Below are 16,428 nucleotides of genomic sequence, written 5' to 3'. Positions count from 1 at the left end.
GCATACGTTTTATTTTTAACTTGTCATTGCCAAGGTCATTGCAGAGTAAGAACAGAAAAATCACAGATGGCTTTCAAACATGGTCTCATTATAACAACTAAAGTGGTTTAATCAAAAGGGTTTAGGTATTCTTTAGCATGTGAGAGGAATTTGAATTCTTATGCAATCTCAAAATGAAGTTCTCACAACTTCCATTTTCATTTTCTCTTATTTTTTTTTAAACTCTGTCCTCTGAGGGATGTATAAATCTGGCTTTCCTTGCAAAACAAGAGTAGAGGAATATCCAGGATTTGATTTTCTTCACAAAAAGGGATTGGTCTGCATACTGTCTTAAGGAGGGAACCCGGCTAGCTCAGTCGGTAGAGCATGAGACTCTTAATCTCAGGGTCGTGTGTTCGAGCCCCACGTTAGGCGAAAACGAGTAATTTTTGCCTGAATATTGCATTGACTCTCATAATATGGAGATTAATATTGCATTAGATATGCAATAACTCCCAAAAATTGTCCAGGAATGGATTTCCTTCATAAAAAATGATTAGTCTGCATACCATCTTGAAGTGGGAGCCCGGCTAGCTCAGTCGGTAGAGCATGAGACTCATAATCTCAGGGTCGTGGGTTCGAGCCCCACGTTGGGCGAAAATGAGTAATTTTTGCTGGACTCTCATAATCTGGTGATTATTCTTGCATTAGACATGCAATAACTATCAAAAATGGTATCTCCCCTGGTTTCTCATTGGTGGGAAATTTAACTTCAAGATTAGGTAGGGTATGAGTCTAGATGAACACACCACAATATCACTCATATTCGAGTAGTAAACAGGCCAACCTGAACTGTAAAACATCCCATAAGTGGAGGTAAGGCATAAGTTAGGAGTGAACTGAACACTGATATGGGCAATTGGACTTCAAATAAAGTGTGGAAGGCAGTAAGGTTACTTTTCATGTTATGCAGATTAAACACACAGGGGAATTAGCTCAAATGGTAGAGCGCTCGCTTAGCATGCGAGAGGTAGCGGGATCGGTGCCCGCATTCTCCATTATAAAATTTGCATACGTTTTATTTTTAACTTGTCATTGCCAAGGTCATTGCAGAGTAAGAACAGAAAAATCACAGATGGCTTTCAAATATGGTCTCATTATAACAACTAAAGTGGTTTAATCAAAAGGGTTCAGGTATTCTTTAGCATGTGAGAGGAATTTGAATTCTTATGCAATCTCAAAATGAAGTTCTCACAACTTCCATTTTCATTTTCTCTTATTTTTTTGACACTCTGTCCTCTGAGGGATGTATAAATCTGGCTTTCCTTGCAAAACAAGAGTAGAGGAATATCCAGGATTTGATTTTCTTCACAAAAAGGGATTGGTCTGCACACTGTCTTAAGGAGGGAACCCGGCTAGCTCAGTCGGTAGAGCATGAGACTCTTAATCTCAGGGTCGGGGGTTCGAGCCCCATGTTGGGCAAAAACGAGTAATTTTTGCCTGAATATTGCATTGACTCTCATAATATGGAGATTAATATTGCATTAGACATGCAATAACTCCCAAAAATTGTCCAGGAATGGATTTCCTTCATAAAAAATTATTAGTCTGCATACCATCTTGAAGTGGGAGCCCGGCTAGCTCAGTCAGTAGAGCATGAGACTCTTAATCTCAGGGTCGTGGGTTCGAGCCCCACGTTGGGCGAAAATGAGTAATTTTTGCTGGACTCTCATAATCTGGTGATTATTCTTGCATTAGACATGCAATAACTATCAAAAATGGTATCTCCCTTGGTTTCTCATTGGTGGGAAATTTAACTTCAAGATTAGGTAGGGTATGAGTCTAGATGAACACACCACAATATCACTCATATTCGAGTAGTAAACAGGCCAACCTGAACTGTAAAACCTCCCATAAGTGGAGGTAAGGCATAAGTTAGGAGTGAACTGAACATTGTTATGGGCAATTGGACTTCAAATAAAGTGTGGAAGGCAGTGAAGTTACTTTTTTCATGTTAAGCAGATTAAAACACAGGGGAATAAGCTCAAATGGTAGAGCGCTCGCTTAGCATGCGAGAGGTAGCGGGATCGATGCCTGCATTCTCCATTATAAAATTTGCATACATTTTATTTTTAACTTGTCATTGCCAAGGTCATTGCAGAGTAAGAACAGAAAAATCACAGATGGCTTTCAAATATGGTCTCATTATAACAACTAAAGTGGTTTAATCAAAAGGGTTCAGGTATTCTTTAGCATGTGAGAGGAATTTGAATTCTTATGCAATCTCAAAATGAAGTTCTCACAACTTCCATTTTCATTTTCTCTTATTTTTTTTGACACTCTGTCCTCTGAAGGATGTATAAATCTGGCTTTCCTTGCAAAACAAGAGTAGAGGAATATCCAGGATTTGATTTTCTTCACAAAAAGGGATTGGTCTGCATACTGTCTTAAGGAGGGAACCCGGCTAGCTCAGTCGGTAGAGCATGAGACTCTTAATCTCAGGCTCGTGTGTTCGAGCCCCACGTTGGGCGAAAATGAGTAATTTTTGCCTGAATATTGCATTGACTCTCATATTATGGAGATTAATATTGCATTAGACATGCAATAACTCCCAAAAATTGTCCAGGAATGGATTTCCTTCATAAAAAATGATTAGTCTGCATACCATCTTGAAGTGGGAGCCTGGCTAGCTCAGTCGGTAGCGCATGAGACTCTTAATCTCAGGGTCCTAGGTTCGAGCCCCACGTTGGGCGAAAATGAGTAATTTTTGCTGGACTCTCATAATCTGGTGATTATTCTTGCATTAGACATGCAATAACTATCAAAAATGGTATCTCCCTTGGTTTCTCATTGGTGGGAAATTTAACTTCAAGATTAGGTAGGGTATGAGTCTAGATGAACACACCACAATATCACTCATATTCGAGTAGTAAACAGGCCAACCTGAACTGTAAAACATCCCATAAGTGGAGGTAAGGCATAAGTTAGGAGTGAACTGAACACTGTTATGGGCAATTGGACTTCAAATAAAGTGTGGAAGGCAGTGAGGTTACTTTTTTCATGTTATGCAGATTAAAAACACAGTGGAATTAGCTCTAATGGTATAGCGCTCGCTTAGCATGCGAGAGGTAGCGGGATTGATGCCCGCATTCTCCATTATAAAATTTGCATACATTTTATTTTTAACTTGTCATTGCCAAGGTCATTGCAGAGTAAGAACAGAAAAATCACAGATGGCTTTCAAATATGGTCTCATTATAACAACTAAAGTGGTTTAATCAAAAGGGTTCAGGTATTCTTTAGCATGTGAGAGGAATTTGAATTCTTATGCAATCTCGAAATGAAGTTCTCACAACTTCCATTTTCATTTTCTCTTATTTTTTTTGACACTCTGTCCTCTGAAGGATGTATAAATCTGGCTTTCCTTGCAAAACAAAAGTAGAGGAATATCCAGGATTTGATTTTCTTCACAAAAAGGGATTGGTCTGCATACTGTCTTAAGGAGGGAACCCAGCTAGCTCAGTCGGTAGAGCATGAGACTCTTAATCTCAGGGTTGTGGGTTCGAGCCCCACGTTGGGCGAAAATGAGTAATTTTTGCCTAAATATTGCATTGACTCTCATAATATGGAGATTAATATTGCATTAGACATGCAATAACTCCCAAAAATTGTCCAGGAATTGATTTCCTTCATAAACAATGATTAGTCTGCATACCATCTTGAAGTGGGAGCCCGGCTAGCTCAGTCGGTAGAGCATGAGACTCTTAATCTCAGGGTCGTGGGTTCGAGCCTCACGTTGGGCGAAAATGAGTAATTTTTGCTGGATTATTGCATTGACTCTCATAATCTGGTGAATATTCTTGCATTAGACATGCAATAACTATCAAAAATGGTATCTCCCTTGGTTTCTCATTGGTGGGAAATTTAACTTCAAGATTAGCTAGGGTATGAGTCTAGATGAACACACCGTAATATCACTCATATTCGAGTAGTAAACAGGCCAACCTGAACTGTAAAACATCCCATAAGTGGAGGTAAGGCATAAATTAGGAGTGAACTTAACACTGTTATGGGCAATTGGACTTCAAATAAAGTGTGGAAGGCAGTAAGGTTACTTTTCATGTTATGCAGATTAAACACACAGGGGAATTAGCTCAAATGGTAGAGCGCTCGCTTAGCATGCGAGAGGTAGCGGGATCGGTGCCCGCATTCTCCATTATAAAATTTGCATACGTTTTATTTTTAACTTGTCATTGCCAAGGTCATTGCAGAGTAAGAACAGAAAAATCACAGATGGCTTTCAAACATGGTCTCATTATAACAACTAAAGTGGTTTAATCAAAAGGGTTTAGGTATTCTTTAGCATGTGAGAGGAATTTGATTTCTTATGCAATCTCAAAATGAAGTTCTCACAACTTCCATTTTCATTTTCTCTTATTTTTTTTCAAACTCTGTCCTCTGAGGGATGTATAAATCTGGCTTTCCTTGCAAAACAAGAGTAGAGGAATATCCAGGATTTGATTTTCTTCACAAAAAGGGATTGGTCTGCATACTGTCTTAAGGAGGAAACCCGGCTAGCTCAGTCGGTAGAGCATGAGACTCTTAATTTCAGGGTCGTGGGTTTGACCCCCACGTTGGGCGAAAATGAGTAATTTTTGCCTGAATATTGCATTGACTCTCATAATATGGAGATTAATATTGCATTAGACATGCAATAACTCCCAAAAATTGTCCAGGAATGGATTTCCTTCATAAAAAATGATTAGTCTGCATACCATCTTGAAGTGGGAGCCCGGCTAGCTCAGTCGGTAGAGCATGAGACTCTTAATCTCAGGGTCGTGGGTTCGAGCCCCACGTTGGGCGAAAATGAGTAATTTTTGCTGGACTCTCATAATCTGGTGATTATTCTTGCATTAGACATGCAATAACTATCAAAAATGGTATCTCCCTTGGTTTCTCATTGGTGGGAAATTTAACTTCAAGATTAGGTAGGGTATGAGTCTAGATGAACACACCACAATATCACTCATATTCGAGTATTAAACAGGCCAACCTGAACTGTAAAACATCCCATAAGTGGAGGTAAGGCATAAGTTAGGAGTGAACTGAACACTGTTATGGGCAATTGGACTTCAAATAAAGTGTGGAAGGCAGTGAGGTTACTTTTTTCATGTTATGCAGATTAAAACACAGGGGAATTAGCTCAAATGGTAGAGCGCTCGCTTAGCATGCGAGAGGTAGCGGGATCGATGCCCGCATTCTCCATTATAAAATTTGCATACATTTTATTTTTAACTTGTCATTGCCAAGGTCATTGCAGAGTAAGAACAGAAAAATCACAGATGGCTTTCAAATATGGTCTCATTATAACAACTAAAGTGGTTTAATCAAAAGGGTTCAGGTATTCTTTAGCATGTGAGAAGAATTTGAATTCTTATGCAATCTCAAAATGAAGTTCTCACAACTTCCATTTTCATTTTCTCTTATTTTTTTTGACACTCTGTCCTCTGAAGGATGTATAAATCTGGCTTTCCTTGCAAAACAAGAGTAGAGGAATATCCAGGATTTGATTTTCTTCACAAAAAGGGATTGGTCTGCATACTGTCTTAAGGAGGGAACCCGGCTAGCTCAGTCGGTAGAGCATGAGACTCTTAATCTCAGGGTCGTGGGTTCGAGCCCCATGTTGGGCGAAAATGAGTAATTTTTGCTGGATTATTGCATTGACTCTCATAATCTGGTGAATATTCTTGCATTAGACATGCAATAACTATCAAAAATGGTATCTCCCCTGGTTTCTCATTGGTGGGAAATTTAACTTCAAGATTAGGTAGGGTATGAGTCTAGATGAACACACCACAATATCACTCATATTCGAGTAGTAAACAGGCCAACCTGAACTGTAAAACATCCCATAAGTGGAGGTAAGGCATAAGTTAGGAGTGAACTGAACACTGTTATGGGCAATTGGACTTCAAATAAAGTGTGGAAGGCAGTAAGGTTACTTTTCATGTTATGCAGATTAAACACTCAGGGGAATTAGCTCAAATGGTAGAGCGCTCGCTTAGCATGCGAGAGGTAGCGGGATCGGTGCCCGCATTCTCCATTATAAAATTTGCATACGTTTTATTTTTAACTTGTCATTGCCAAGGTCATTGCAGAGTAAGAACAGAAAAATCACAGATGGCTTTCAAATATGGTCTCATTATAACAACTAAAGTGGTTTAATCAAAAGGGTTCAGGTATTCTTTAGCATGTGAGAGGAATTTGAATTCTTATGCAATCTCAAAATGAAGTTCTCACAACTTCCATTTTCATTTTCTCTTATTTTTTTGACACTCTGTCCTCTGAGGGATGTATAAATCTGGCTTTCCTTGCAAAACAAGAGTAGAGGAATATCCAGGATTTGATTTTCTTCACAAAAAGGGATTGGTCTGCACACTGTCTTAAGGAGGGAACCCGGCTAGCTCAGTCGGTAGAGCATGAAACTCTTAATCTCAGGGTCGGGGGTTCGAGCCCCATGTTGGGCAAAAACGAGTAATTTTTGCCTGAATATTGCATTGACTCTCATAATATGGAGATTAATATTGCATTAGACATGCAATAACTCCCAAAAATTGTCCAGGAATGGATTTCCTTCATAAAAAATTATTAGTCTGCATACCATCTTGAAGTGGGAGCCCGGCTAGCTCAGTCGGTAGAGCATGAGACTCTTAATCTCAGGGTCGTGGGTTCGAGCCCCACGTTGGGCGAAAATGAGTAATTTTTGCTGGACTCTCATAATCTGGTGATTATTCTTGCATTAGACATGCAATAACTATCAAAAATGGTATCTCCCTTGGTTTCTCATTGGTGGGAAATTTAACTTCAAGATTAGGTAGGGTATGAGTCTAGATGAACACACCACAATATCACTCATATTCGAGTAGTAAACAGGCCAACCTGAACTGTAAAACCTCCCATAAGTGGAGGTAAGGCATAAGTTAGGAGTGAACTGAACATTGTTATGGGCAATTGGACTTCAAATAAAGTGTGGAAGGCAGTGAAGTTACTTTTTTCATGTTAAGCAGATTAAAACACAGGGGAATAAGCTCAAATGGTAGAGCGCTCGCTTAGCATGCGAGAGGTAGCGGGATCGATGCCTGCATTCTCCATTATAAAATTTGCATACATTTTATTTTTAACTTGTCATTGCCAAGGTCATTGCAGAGTAAGAACAGAAAAATCACAGATGGCTTTCAAATATGGTCTCATTATAACAACTAAAGTGGTTTAATCAAAAGGGTTCAGGTATTCTTTAGCATGTGAGAGGAATTTGAATTCTTATGCAATCTCAAAATGAAGTTCTCACAACTTCCATTTTCATTTTCTCTTATTTTTTTGACACTCTGTCCTCTGAAGGATGTATAAATCTGGCTTTCCTTGCAAAACAAGAGTAGAGGAATATCCAGGATTTGATTTTCTTCACAAAAAGGGATTGGTCTGCATACTGTCTTAAGGAGGGAACCCGGCTAGCTCAGTCGGTAGAGCATGAGACTCTTAATCTCAGGCTCGTGTGTTCGAGCCCCACGTTGGGCGAAAATGAGTAATTTTTGCCTGAATATTGCATTGACTCTCATATTATGGAGATTAATATTGCATTAGACATGCAATAACTCCCAAAAATTGTCCAGGAATGGATTTCCTTCATAAAAAATGATTAGTCTGCATACCATCTTGAAGTGGGAGCCTGGCTAGCTCAGTCGGTAGCGCATGAGACTCTTAATCTCAGGGTCCTAGGTTCGAGCCCCACGTTGGGCGAAAATGAGTAATTTTTGCTGGACTCTCATAATCTGGTGATTATTCTTGCATTAGACATGCAATAACTATCAAAAATGGTATCTCCCTTGGTTTCTCATTGGTGGGAAATTTAACTTCAAGATTAGGTAGGGTATGAGTCTAGATGAACACACCACAATATCACTCATATTCGAGTAGTAAACAGGCCAACCTGAACTGTAAAACATCCCATAAGTGGAGGTAAGGCATAAGTTAGGAGTGAACTGAACACTGTTATGGGCAATTGGACTTCAAATAAAGTGTGGAAGGCAGTGAGGTTACTTTTTTCATGTTATGCAGATTAAAAACACAGTGGAATTAGCTCTAATGGTATAGCGCTCGCTTAGCATGCGAGAGGTAGCGGGATTGATGCCCGCATTCTCCATTATAAAATTTGCATACATTTTATTTTTAACTTGTCATTGCCAAGGTCATTGCAGAGTAAGAACAGAAAAATCACAGATGGCTTTCAAATATGGTCTCATTATAACAACTAAAGTGGTTTAATCAAAAGGGTTCAGGTATTCTTTAGCATGTGAGAGGAATTTGAATTCTTATGCAATCTCGAAATGAAGTTCTCACAACTTCCATTTTCATTTTCTCTTATTTTTTTTGACACTCTGTCCTCTGAAGGATGTATAAATCTGGCTTTCCTTGCAAAACAAAAGTAGAGGAATATCCAGGATTTGATTTTCTTCACAAAAAGGGATTGGTCTGCATACTGTCTTAAGGAGGGAACCCAGCTAGCTCAGTCGGTAGAGCATGAGACTCTTAATCTCAGGGTTGTGGGTTCGAGCCCCACGTTGGGCGAAAATGAGTAATTTTTGCCTAAATATTGCATTGACTCTCATAATATGGAGATTAATATTGCATTAGACATGCAATAACTCCCAAAAATTGTCCAGGAATTGATTTCCTTCATAAACAATGATTAGTCTGCATACCATCTTGAAGTGGGAGCCCGGCTAGCTCAGTCGGTAGAGCATGAGACTCTTAATCTCAGGGTCGTGGGTTCGAGCCTCACGTTGGGCGAAAATGAGTAATTTTTGCTGGATTATTGCATTGACTCTCATAATCTGGTGAATATTCTTGCATTAGACATGCAATAACTATCAAAAATGGTATCTCCCTTGGTTTCTCATTGGTGGGAAATTTAACTTCAAGATTAGCTAGGGTATGAGTCTAGATGAACACACCGTAATATCACTCATATTCGAGTAGTAAACAGGCCAACCTGAACTGTAAAACATCCCATAAGTGGAGGTAAGGCATAAATTAGGAGTGAACTTAACACTGTTATGGGCAATTGGACTTCAAATAAAGTGTGGAAGGCAGTAAGGTTACTTTTCATGTTATGCAGATTAAACACACAGGGGAATTAGCTCAAATGGTAGAGCGCTCGCTTAGCATGCGAGAGGTAGCGGGATCGGTGCCCGCATTCTCCATTGTAAAATTTGCATACGTTTTATTTTTAACTTGTCATTGCCAAGGTCATTGCAGAGTAAGAACAGAAAAATCACAGATGGCTTTCAAACATGGTCTCATTATAACAACTAAAGTGGTTTAATCAAAAGGGTTTAGGTATTCTTTAGCATGTGAGAGGAATTTGATTTCTTATGCAATCTCAAAATGAAGTTCTCACAACTTCCATTTTCATTTTCTCTTATTTTTTTTCAAACTCTGTCCTCTGAGGGATGTATAAATCTGGCTTTCCTTGCAAAACAAGAGTAGAGGAATATCCAGGATTTGATTTTCTTCACAAAAAGGGATTGGTCTGCATACTGTCTTAAGGAGGAAACCCGGCTAGCTCAGTCGGTAGAGCATGAGACTCTTAATTTCAGGGTCGTGGGTTTGACCCCCACGTTGGGCGAAAATGAGTAATTTTTGCCTGAATATTGCATTGACTCTCATAATATGGAGATTAATATTGCATTAGACATGCAATAACTCCCAAAAATTGTCCAGGAATGGATTTCCTTCATAAAAAATGATTAGTCTGCATACCATCTTGAAGTGGGAGCCCGGCTAGCTCAGTCGGTAGAGCATGAGACTCTTAATCTCAGGGTCGTGGGTTCGAGCCCCACGTTGGGCGAAAATGAGTAATTTTTGCTGGACTCTCATAATCTGGTGATTATTCTTGCATTAGACATGCAATAACTATCAAAAATGGTATCTCCCTTGGTTTCTCATTGGTGGGAAATTTAACTTCAAGATTAGGTAGGGTATGAGTCTAGATGAACACACCACAATATCACTCATATTCGAGTAGTAAACAGGCCAACCTGAACTGTAAAACATCCCATAAGTGGAGGTAAGGCATAAGTTAGGAGTGAACTGAACACTGTTATGGGCAATTGGACTTCAAATAAAGTGTGGAAGGCAGTGAGGTTACTTTTTTCATGTTATGCAGATTAAAACACAGGGGAATTAGCTCAAATGGTAGAGCGCTCGCTTAGCATGCGAGAGGTAGCGGGATCGATGCCCGCATTCTCCATTATAAAATTTGCATACATTTTATTTTTAACTTGTCATTGCCAAGGTCATTGCAGAGTAAGAACAGAAAAATCACAGATGGCTTTCAAATATGGTCTCATTATAACAACTAAAGTGGTTTAATCAAAAGGGTTCAGGTATTCTTTAGCATGTGAGAAGAATTTGAATTCTTATGCAATCTCAAAATGAAGTTCTCACAACTTCCATTTTCATTTTCTCTTATTTTTTTTGACACTCTGTCCTCTGAAGGATGTATAAATCTGGCTTTCCTTGCAAAACAAGAGTAGAGGAATATCCAGGATTTGATTTTCTTCACAAAAAGGGATTGGTCTGCATACTGTCTTAAGGAGGGAACCCGGCTAGCTCAGTCGGTAGAGCATGAGACTCTTAATCTCAGGGTCGTGGGTTCGAGCCCCATGTTGGGCGAAAATGAGTAATTTTTGCTGGATTATTGCATTGACTCTCATAATCTGGTGAATATTCTTGCATTAGACATGCAATAACTATCAGAAATGGTATCTCCCTTGGTTTCTCATTGGTGGGAAATTTAACTTCAAGATTAGCTAGGGTATGAGTCTAGATGAACACACCGCAATATCACTCATATTCGAGTAGTAAACAGGCCAACCTGAACTGTAAAACATCCCATGAGTGGAGGTAAGGCATAAGTTAGGAGTGAACTTAACACTGTTATGGGCAATTGGACTTCAAATAAAGTGTGGAAGGCAGTAAGGTTACTTTTTTCATGTTATGCAGATTAAACACACAGGGGAATTAGCTCAAAATGTATAGCGCTCGCTTAGCATGCGAGAGGTAGCGGGATTGATGCCCGCATTCTCCATTATAAAATTTGCATACATTTTATTTTTAACTTGTCATTGCCAAGGTCATTGCAGAGTAAGAACAGAAAAATCACAGATGGCTTTCAAATATGGTCTCATTATAACAACTAAAGTGGTTTAATCAAAAGGGTTCAGGTATTCTTTAGCATGTGAGAGGAATTTGAATTCTTATGCAATCTCGAAATGAAGTTCTCACAACTTCCATTTTCATTTTCTCTTATTTTTTTTGACACTCTGTCCTCTGAAGGATGTATAAATCTGGCTTTCCTTGCAAAACAAGAGTAGAGGAATATCCAGGATTTGATTTTCTTCACAAAAAGGGATTGGTCTGCATACTGTCTTAAGGAGGGAACCCGGCTAGCTCAGTCGGTAGAGCATGAGACTCTTAATCTCAGGGTCGTGGGTTCCAGCCCCACGTTGGGCGAAAATGAGTAATTTTTGCCTGAATATTGCATTGACTCTCATAATATGAAGATTAATCTTGCATTAGACATGCAATAACTCCCAGAAATTGTCCAGGAATGGATTTCCTTCATAAAAAATGATTAGTCTGCATACCATCTTGAAGTGGGAGCCCGGCTAGCTCAGTCGGTAGAGCATGAGACTCTTAATCTCAGGGTCGTGGGTTCGAGCCCCACGTTGGGCTTAAATGAGTAATTTTTGCTGGACTCTCATAATCTGGTGATTATTCTTGCATTAGACATGCAATAACTATCAAAAATGGTATCTCCCTTGGTTTCTCATTGGTGGGAAATTTAACTTCAAGATTAGGTAGGGTATGAGTCTAGATGAACACACCACAATATCACTCATATTCGAGTAGTAAACAGGCCAACCTGAACTGTAAAACATCCCATAAGTGGAGGTAAGGCATAAGTTAGGAGTGAACTGAACACTGTTATGGGCAATTGGACTTCAAATAAAGTGTGGAAGGCAGTGAGGTTACTTTTTTCATGTTATGCAGATTAAAAACACAGGGGAATTAGCTCTAATGGTATAGCGCTCGCTTAGCATGCGAGAGGTAGCGGGATTGATGCCCGCATTCTCCATTATAAAATTTGCATACATTTTATTTTTAACTTGTCATTGCCAAGGTCATTGCAGAGTAAGAACAGAAAAATCACAGATGGCTTTCAAATATGGTCTCATTATAACAACTAAAGTGGTTTAATCAAAAGGGTTCAGGTATTCTTTAGCATGTGAGAGGAATTTGAATTCTTATGCAATCTCGAAATGAAGTTCTCACAACTTCCATTTTCATTTTCTCCTATTTTTTTTGACACTCTGTCCTCTGAAGGATGTATAAATCTGGCTTTCCTTGCAAAACAAGAGTAGAGGAATATCCAGGATTTGATTTTCTTCACAAAAAGGGATTGGTCTGCATACTGTCTTAAAGAGGGAACCCGGCTAGCTCAGTCGGTAGAGCATGAGACTCTTAATCTCAGGGTCGTGGGTTCGAGCCCCACGTTGGGCGAAAATGAGTAATTTTTGCCTGAATATTGCATTGACTCTCATAATATGGAGATTAATATTGCATTAGACATGCAATAACTCCCAAAAATTGTCCAGGAATTGATTTCCTTCATAAAAAATGATTAGTCTGCATACCATCTTGAAGTGGGAGCCCGGCTAGCTCAGTCGGTAGAGCATGAGACTCTTAATCTCAGGGTCGTGGGTTCGAGCCTCACGTTGGGCGAAAATGAGTAATTTTTGCTGGATTATTGCATTGACTCTCATAATCTGGTGAATATTCTTGCATTAGACATGCAATAACTATCAAAAATGGTATCTCCCTTGGTTTCTCATTGGTGGGAAATTTAACTTCAAGATTAGCTAGGGTATGAGTCTAGATGAACACACCGCAATATCACTCATATTCGAGTAGTAAACAGGCCAACCTGAACTGTAAAACATCCCATAAGTGGAGGTAAGGCATAAATTAGGAGTGAACTTAACACTGTTATGGGCAATTGGACTTCAAATAAAGTGTGGAAGGCAGTAAGGTTACTTTTCATGTTATGCAGATTAAACACACAGGGGAATTAGCTCAAATGGTAGAGCGCTCGCTTAGCATGCGAGAGGTAGCGGGATCGGTGCCCGCATTCTCCATTATAAAATTTGCATACGTTTTATTTTTAACTTGTCATTGCCAAGGTCATTGCAGAGTAAGAACAGAAAAATCACAGATGGCTTTCAAATATGGTCTCATTATAACAACTAAAGTGGTTTAATCAAAAGGGTTTAGGTATTCTTTAGCATGTGAGAGGAATTTGAATTCTTATGCAATCTCAAAATGAAGTTCTCACAACTTCCATTTTCATTTTCTCTTATTTTTTTTGACACTCTGTCCTCTGAGGGATGTATAAATCTGGCTTTCCTTGCAAAACAAGAGTAGAGGAATATCCAGGATTTGATTTTCTTCACAAAAAGGGATTGGTCTGCATACTGTCTTAAGGAGGGAACCCGGCTAGCTCAGTCGGTAGAGCATGAGACTCTTAATCTCAGGGTCGTGGGTTCGAGCCCCACGTTGGGCGAAAACGAGTAATTTTTGCCTGAATATTGCATTGACTCTCATAATATGGAGATTAATATTGCATTAGACATGCAATAACTCCCAAAAATTGTCCAGGAATGGATTTCCTTCATAAAAAATTATTAGTCTGCATACCATCTTGAAGTGGGAGCCCGGCTAGCTCAGTCGGTAGAGCATGAGAATTTAATCTCAGGGTCGTGGGTTCGAGCCCCACGTTGGGCGAAAATGAGTAATTTTTGCTGGACTCTCATAATCTGGTGATTATTCTTGCATTAGACATGCAATAACTATCAAAAATGGTATCTCCCTTGGTTTCTCATTGGTGGGAAATTTAACTTCAAGATTAGGTAGGGTATGAGTCTAGATGAACACACCACAATATCACTCATATTCGAGTAGTAAACAGGCCAACCTGAACTGTAAAACATCCCATAAGTGGAGGTAAGGCATAAGTTAGGAGTGAACTGAACACTGTTATGGGCAATTGGACTTCAAATAAAGTGTGGAAGGCAGTGAGGTTACTTTTTTCATGTTATGCAGATTAAAACACAGGGGAATTAGCTCAAATGGTAGAGCGCTCGCTTAGCATGCGAGAGGTAGCGGGATCGATGCCCGCATTCTCCATTATAAAATTTGCATACATTTTATTTTTAACTTGTCATTGCCAAGGTCATTGCAGAGTAAGAACAGAAAAATCACAGATGACTTTCAAATATGGTCTCATTATAACAACTAAAGTGGTTTAATCAAAAGGGTTCAGGTATTCTTTAGCATGTGAGAGGAATTTGAATTCTTATGCAATCTCAAAATGAAGTTCTCACAACTTCCATTTTCATTTTCTCTTATTTTTTTTGACACTCTGTCCTCTGAAGGATGTATAAATCTGGCTTTCCTTGCAAAACAAGAGTAGAGGAATATCCAGGATTTGATTTTCTTCACAAAAAGGAATTGGTCTGCATACTGTCTTAAGGAGGGAACCCGGCTAGCTCAGTCGGTAGAGCATCAGACTCTTAATCTCAGGGTCGTGGGTTCGAGCCCCACGTTGGGCGAAAATGAGTAATTTTTGCCTGAATATTGCATTGACTCTCATAATATGGAGATTAATATTGCATTAGACATGCAATAACTCCCAAAAATTGTCCAGGAATGGATTTCCTTCATAAAAAATGATTAGTCTGCATACCATCTTGAAGTGGGAGCCCGGCTAGCTCAGTCGGTAGAGCAGGAGACTCTTAATCTCAGGGTCGTGGGTTCGAGCCCCACGTTGGGCGAAAATGAGTAATTTTTGCTGGACTCTCATAATCTGGTGATTATTCTTGCATTAGACATGCAATAACTATCAAAAATGGTATCTCCCTTGGTTTCTCATTGGTGGGAAATTTAACTTCAAGATTAGGTAGGGTATGAGTCTAGATGAACACACCACAATATCACTCATATTCGAGTAGTAAACAGGCCAACCTGAACTGTAAAACATCCCATAAGTGGAGGTAAGGCATAAGTTAGGAGTGAACTGAACACTGTTATGGGCAATTGGACTTCAAATAAAGTGTGGAAGGCAGTGAGGTTACTTTTTTCATGTTATGCAGATTAAAACACAGGGGAATTAGCTCAAATGGTAGAGCGCTCGCTTAGCATGCGAGAATTAGCGGGATCGATGCCCGCATTCTCCATTATAAAATTTGCATACATTTTATTTTTAACTTGTCATTGCCAAGGTCATTGCAGAGTAAGAACAGAAAAATCACAGATGACTTTCAAATATGGTCTCATTATAACAACTAAAGTGGTTTAATCAAAAGGGTTCAGGTATTCTTTAGCATGTGAGAGTAATTTGAATTCTTATGCAATCTCAAAATGAAGTTCTCACAACTTCCATTTTCATTTTCTCTTATTTTTTTTGACACTCTGTCCTCTGAAGGATGTATAAATCTGGCTTTCCTTGCAAAACAAGAGTAGAGGAATATCCAGGATTTGATTTTTTTCACAAAAAGGGATTGGTCTGCATACTGTCTTAAGGAGGGAACCCGGCTAGCTCAGTCGGTAGAGCATGAGACTCTTAATCTCAGGGTCGTGGGTTCGAGCCCCACGTTGGGCGAAAATGAGTAATTTTTGCCTGAATATTGCATTGACTCTCATAATATGGAGATTAATATTGCATTAGACATGCAATAACTCCCAAAAATTGTCCAGGAATGGATTTCCTTCATAAAAAATGATTAGTCTGCATACCATCTTGAAGTGGGAGCCCGGCTAGCTCAGTCGGTAGAGCAGGAGACTCTTAATCTCAGGGTCGTGGGTTCGAGCCCCACGTTGGGCGAAAATGAGTAATTTTTGCTGGACTCTCATAATCTGGTGATTATTCTTGCATTAGACATGCAATAACTATCAAAAATGGTATCTCCCTTGGTTTCTCATTGGTGGGAAATTTAACTTCAAGATTAGGTAGGGTATGAGTCTAGATGAACACACCACAATATCACTCATATTCGAGTAGTAAACAGGCCAACCTGAACTGTAAAACATCCCATAAGTGGAGGTAAGGCATAAGTTAGGAGTAAACTGAACACTGTTATGGGCAATTGGACTTCAAATAAAGTGTGGAAGGCAGTGAGGTTACTTCGAGCCCCACGTTGGGCGAAAATGAGTAATTTTTGCTGGATTCTCATAATCTGGTGATTATTCTTGCATTAGACATGCAATAACTATCAAAAATGGTATCTCCCTTGGTTTCTCATTGGTGGGAAATTTAACTTCAAGATTAGG

The 16,428-nt window shown here is 39.3% G+C and overlaps 7 non-coding genes across 7 annotated transcripts; all 7 read left to right on the top strand.

The window, feature by feature from the left end:
• Positions 1-563: 563 nt before the first annotated feature.
• Positions 564-636, top strand: TRNAM-CAU (transfer RNA methionine (anticodon CAU)). Its single transcript has one exon. It is a non-coding gene; the product is annotated as a tRNA-Met (tRNA).
• A 4,133-nt stretch (positions 637-4,769) lies between these two features.
• Positions 4,770-4,842, top strand: TRNAK-CUU (transfer RNA lysine (anticodon CUU)). Its single transcript has one exon. It is a non-coding gene; the product is annotated as a tRNA-Lys (tRNA).
• Positions 4,843-5,171: 329 nt separating this feature from the next.
• TRNAA-AGC (transfer RNA alanine (anticodon AGC)) lies at positions 5,172-5,244 on the top strand. The gene has a single exon. It is a non-coding gene; the product is annotated as a tRNA-Ala (tRNA).
• Positions 5,245-6,655: 1,411 nt separating this feature from the next.
• TRNAK-CUU (transfer RNA lysine (anticodon CUU)) lies at positions 6,656-6,728 on the top strand. Its single transcript has one exon. It is a non-coding gene; the product is annotated as a tRNA-Lys (tRNA).
• A 3,085-nt stretch (positions 6,729-9,813) lies between these two features.
• Positions 9,814-9,886, top strand: TRNAK-CUU (transfer RNA lysine (anticodon CUU)). The gene has a single exon. It is a non-coding gene; the product is annotated as a tRNA-Lys (tRNA).
• A 329-nt stretch (positions 9,887-10,215) lies between these two features.
• On the top strand, positions 10,216-10,288 carry TRNAA-AGC (transfer RNA alanine (anticodon AGC)). The gene has a single exon. It is a non-coding gene; the product is annotated as a tRNA-Ala (tRNA).
• Positions 10,289-14,213: 3,925 nt separating this feature from the next.
• Positions 14,214-14,286, top strand: TRNAA-AGC (transfer RNA alanine (anticodon AGC)). The gene has a single exon. It is a non-coding gene; the product is annotated as a tRNA-Ala (tRNA).
• Positions 14,287-16,428: the final 2,142 nt, after the last annotated feature.

The sequence above is a fragment of the Lissotriton vulgaris genome, chromosome 1_1 (assembly GCF_964263255.1).
Source record: "Lissotriton vulgaris chromosome 1_1, aLisVul1.2, whole genome shotgun sequence".
Lineage (NCBI taxonomy): Eukaryota > Metazoa > Chordata > Amphibia > Caudata > Salamandridae > Lissotriton > Lissotriton vulgaris.
This window is presented reverse-complemented; position numbering and strand designations above follow the sequence as displayed.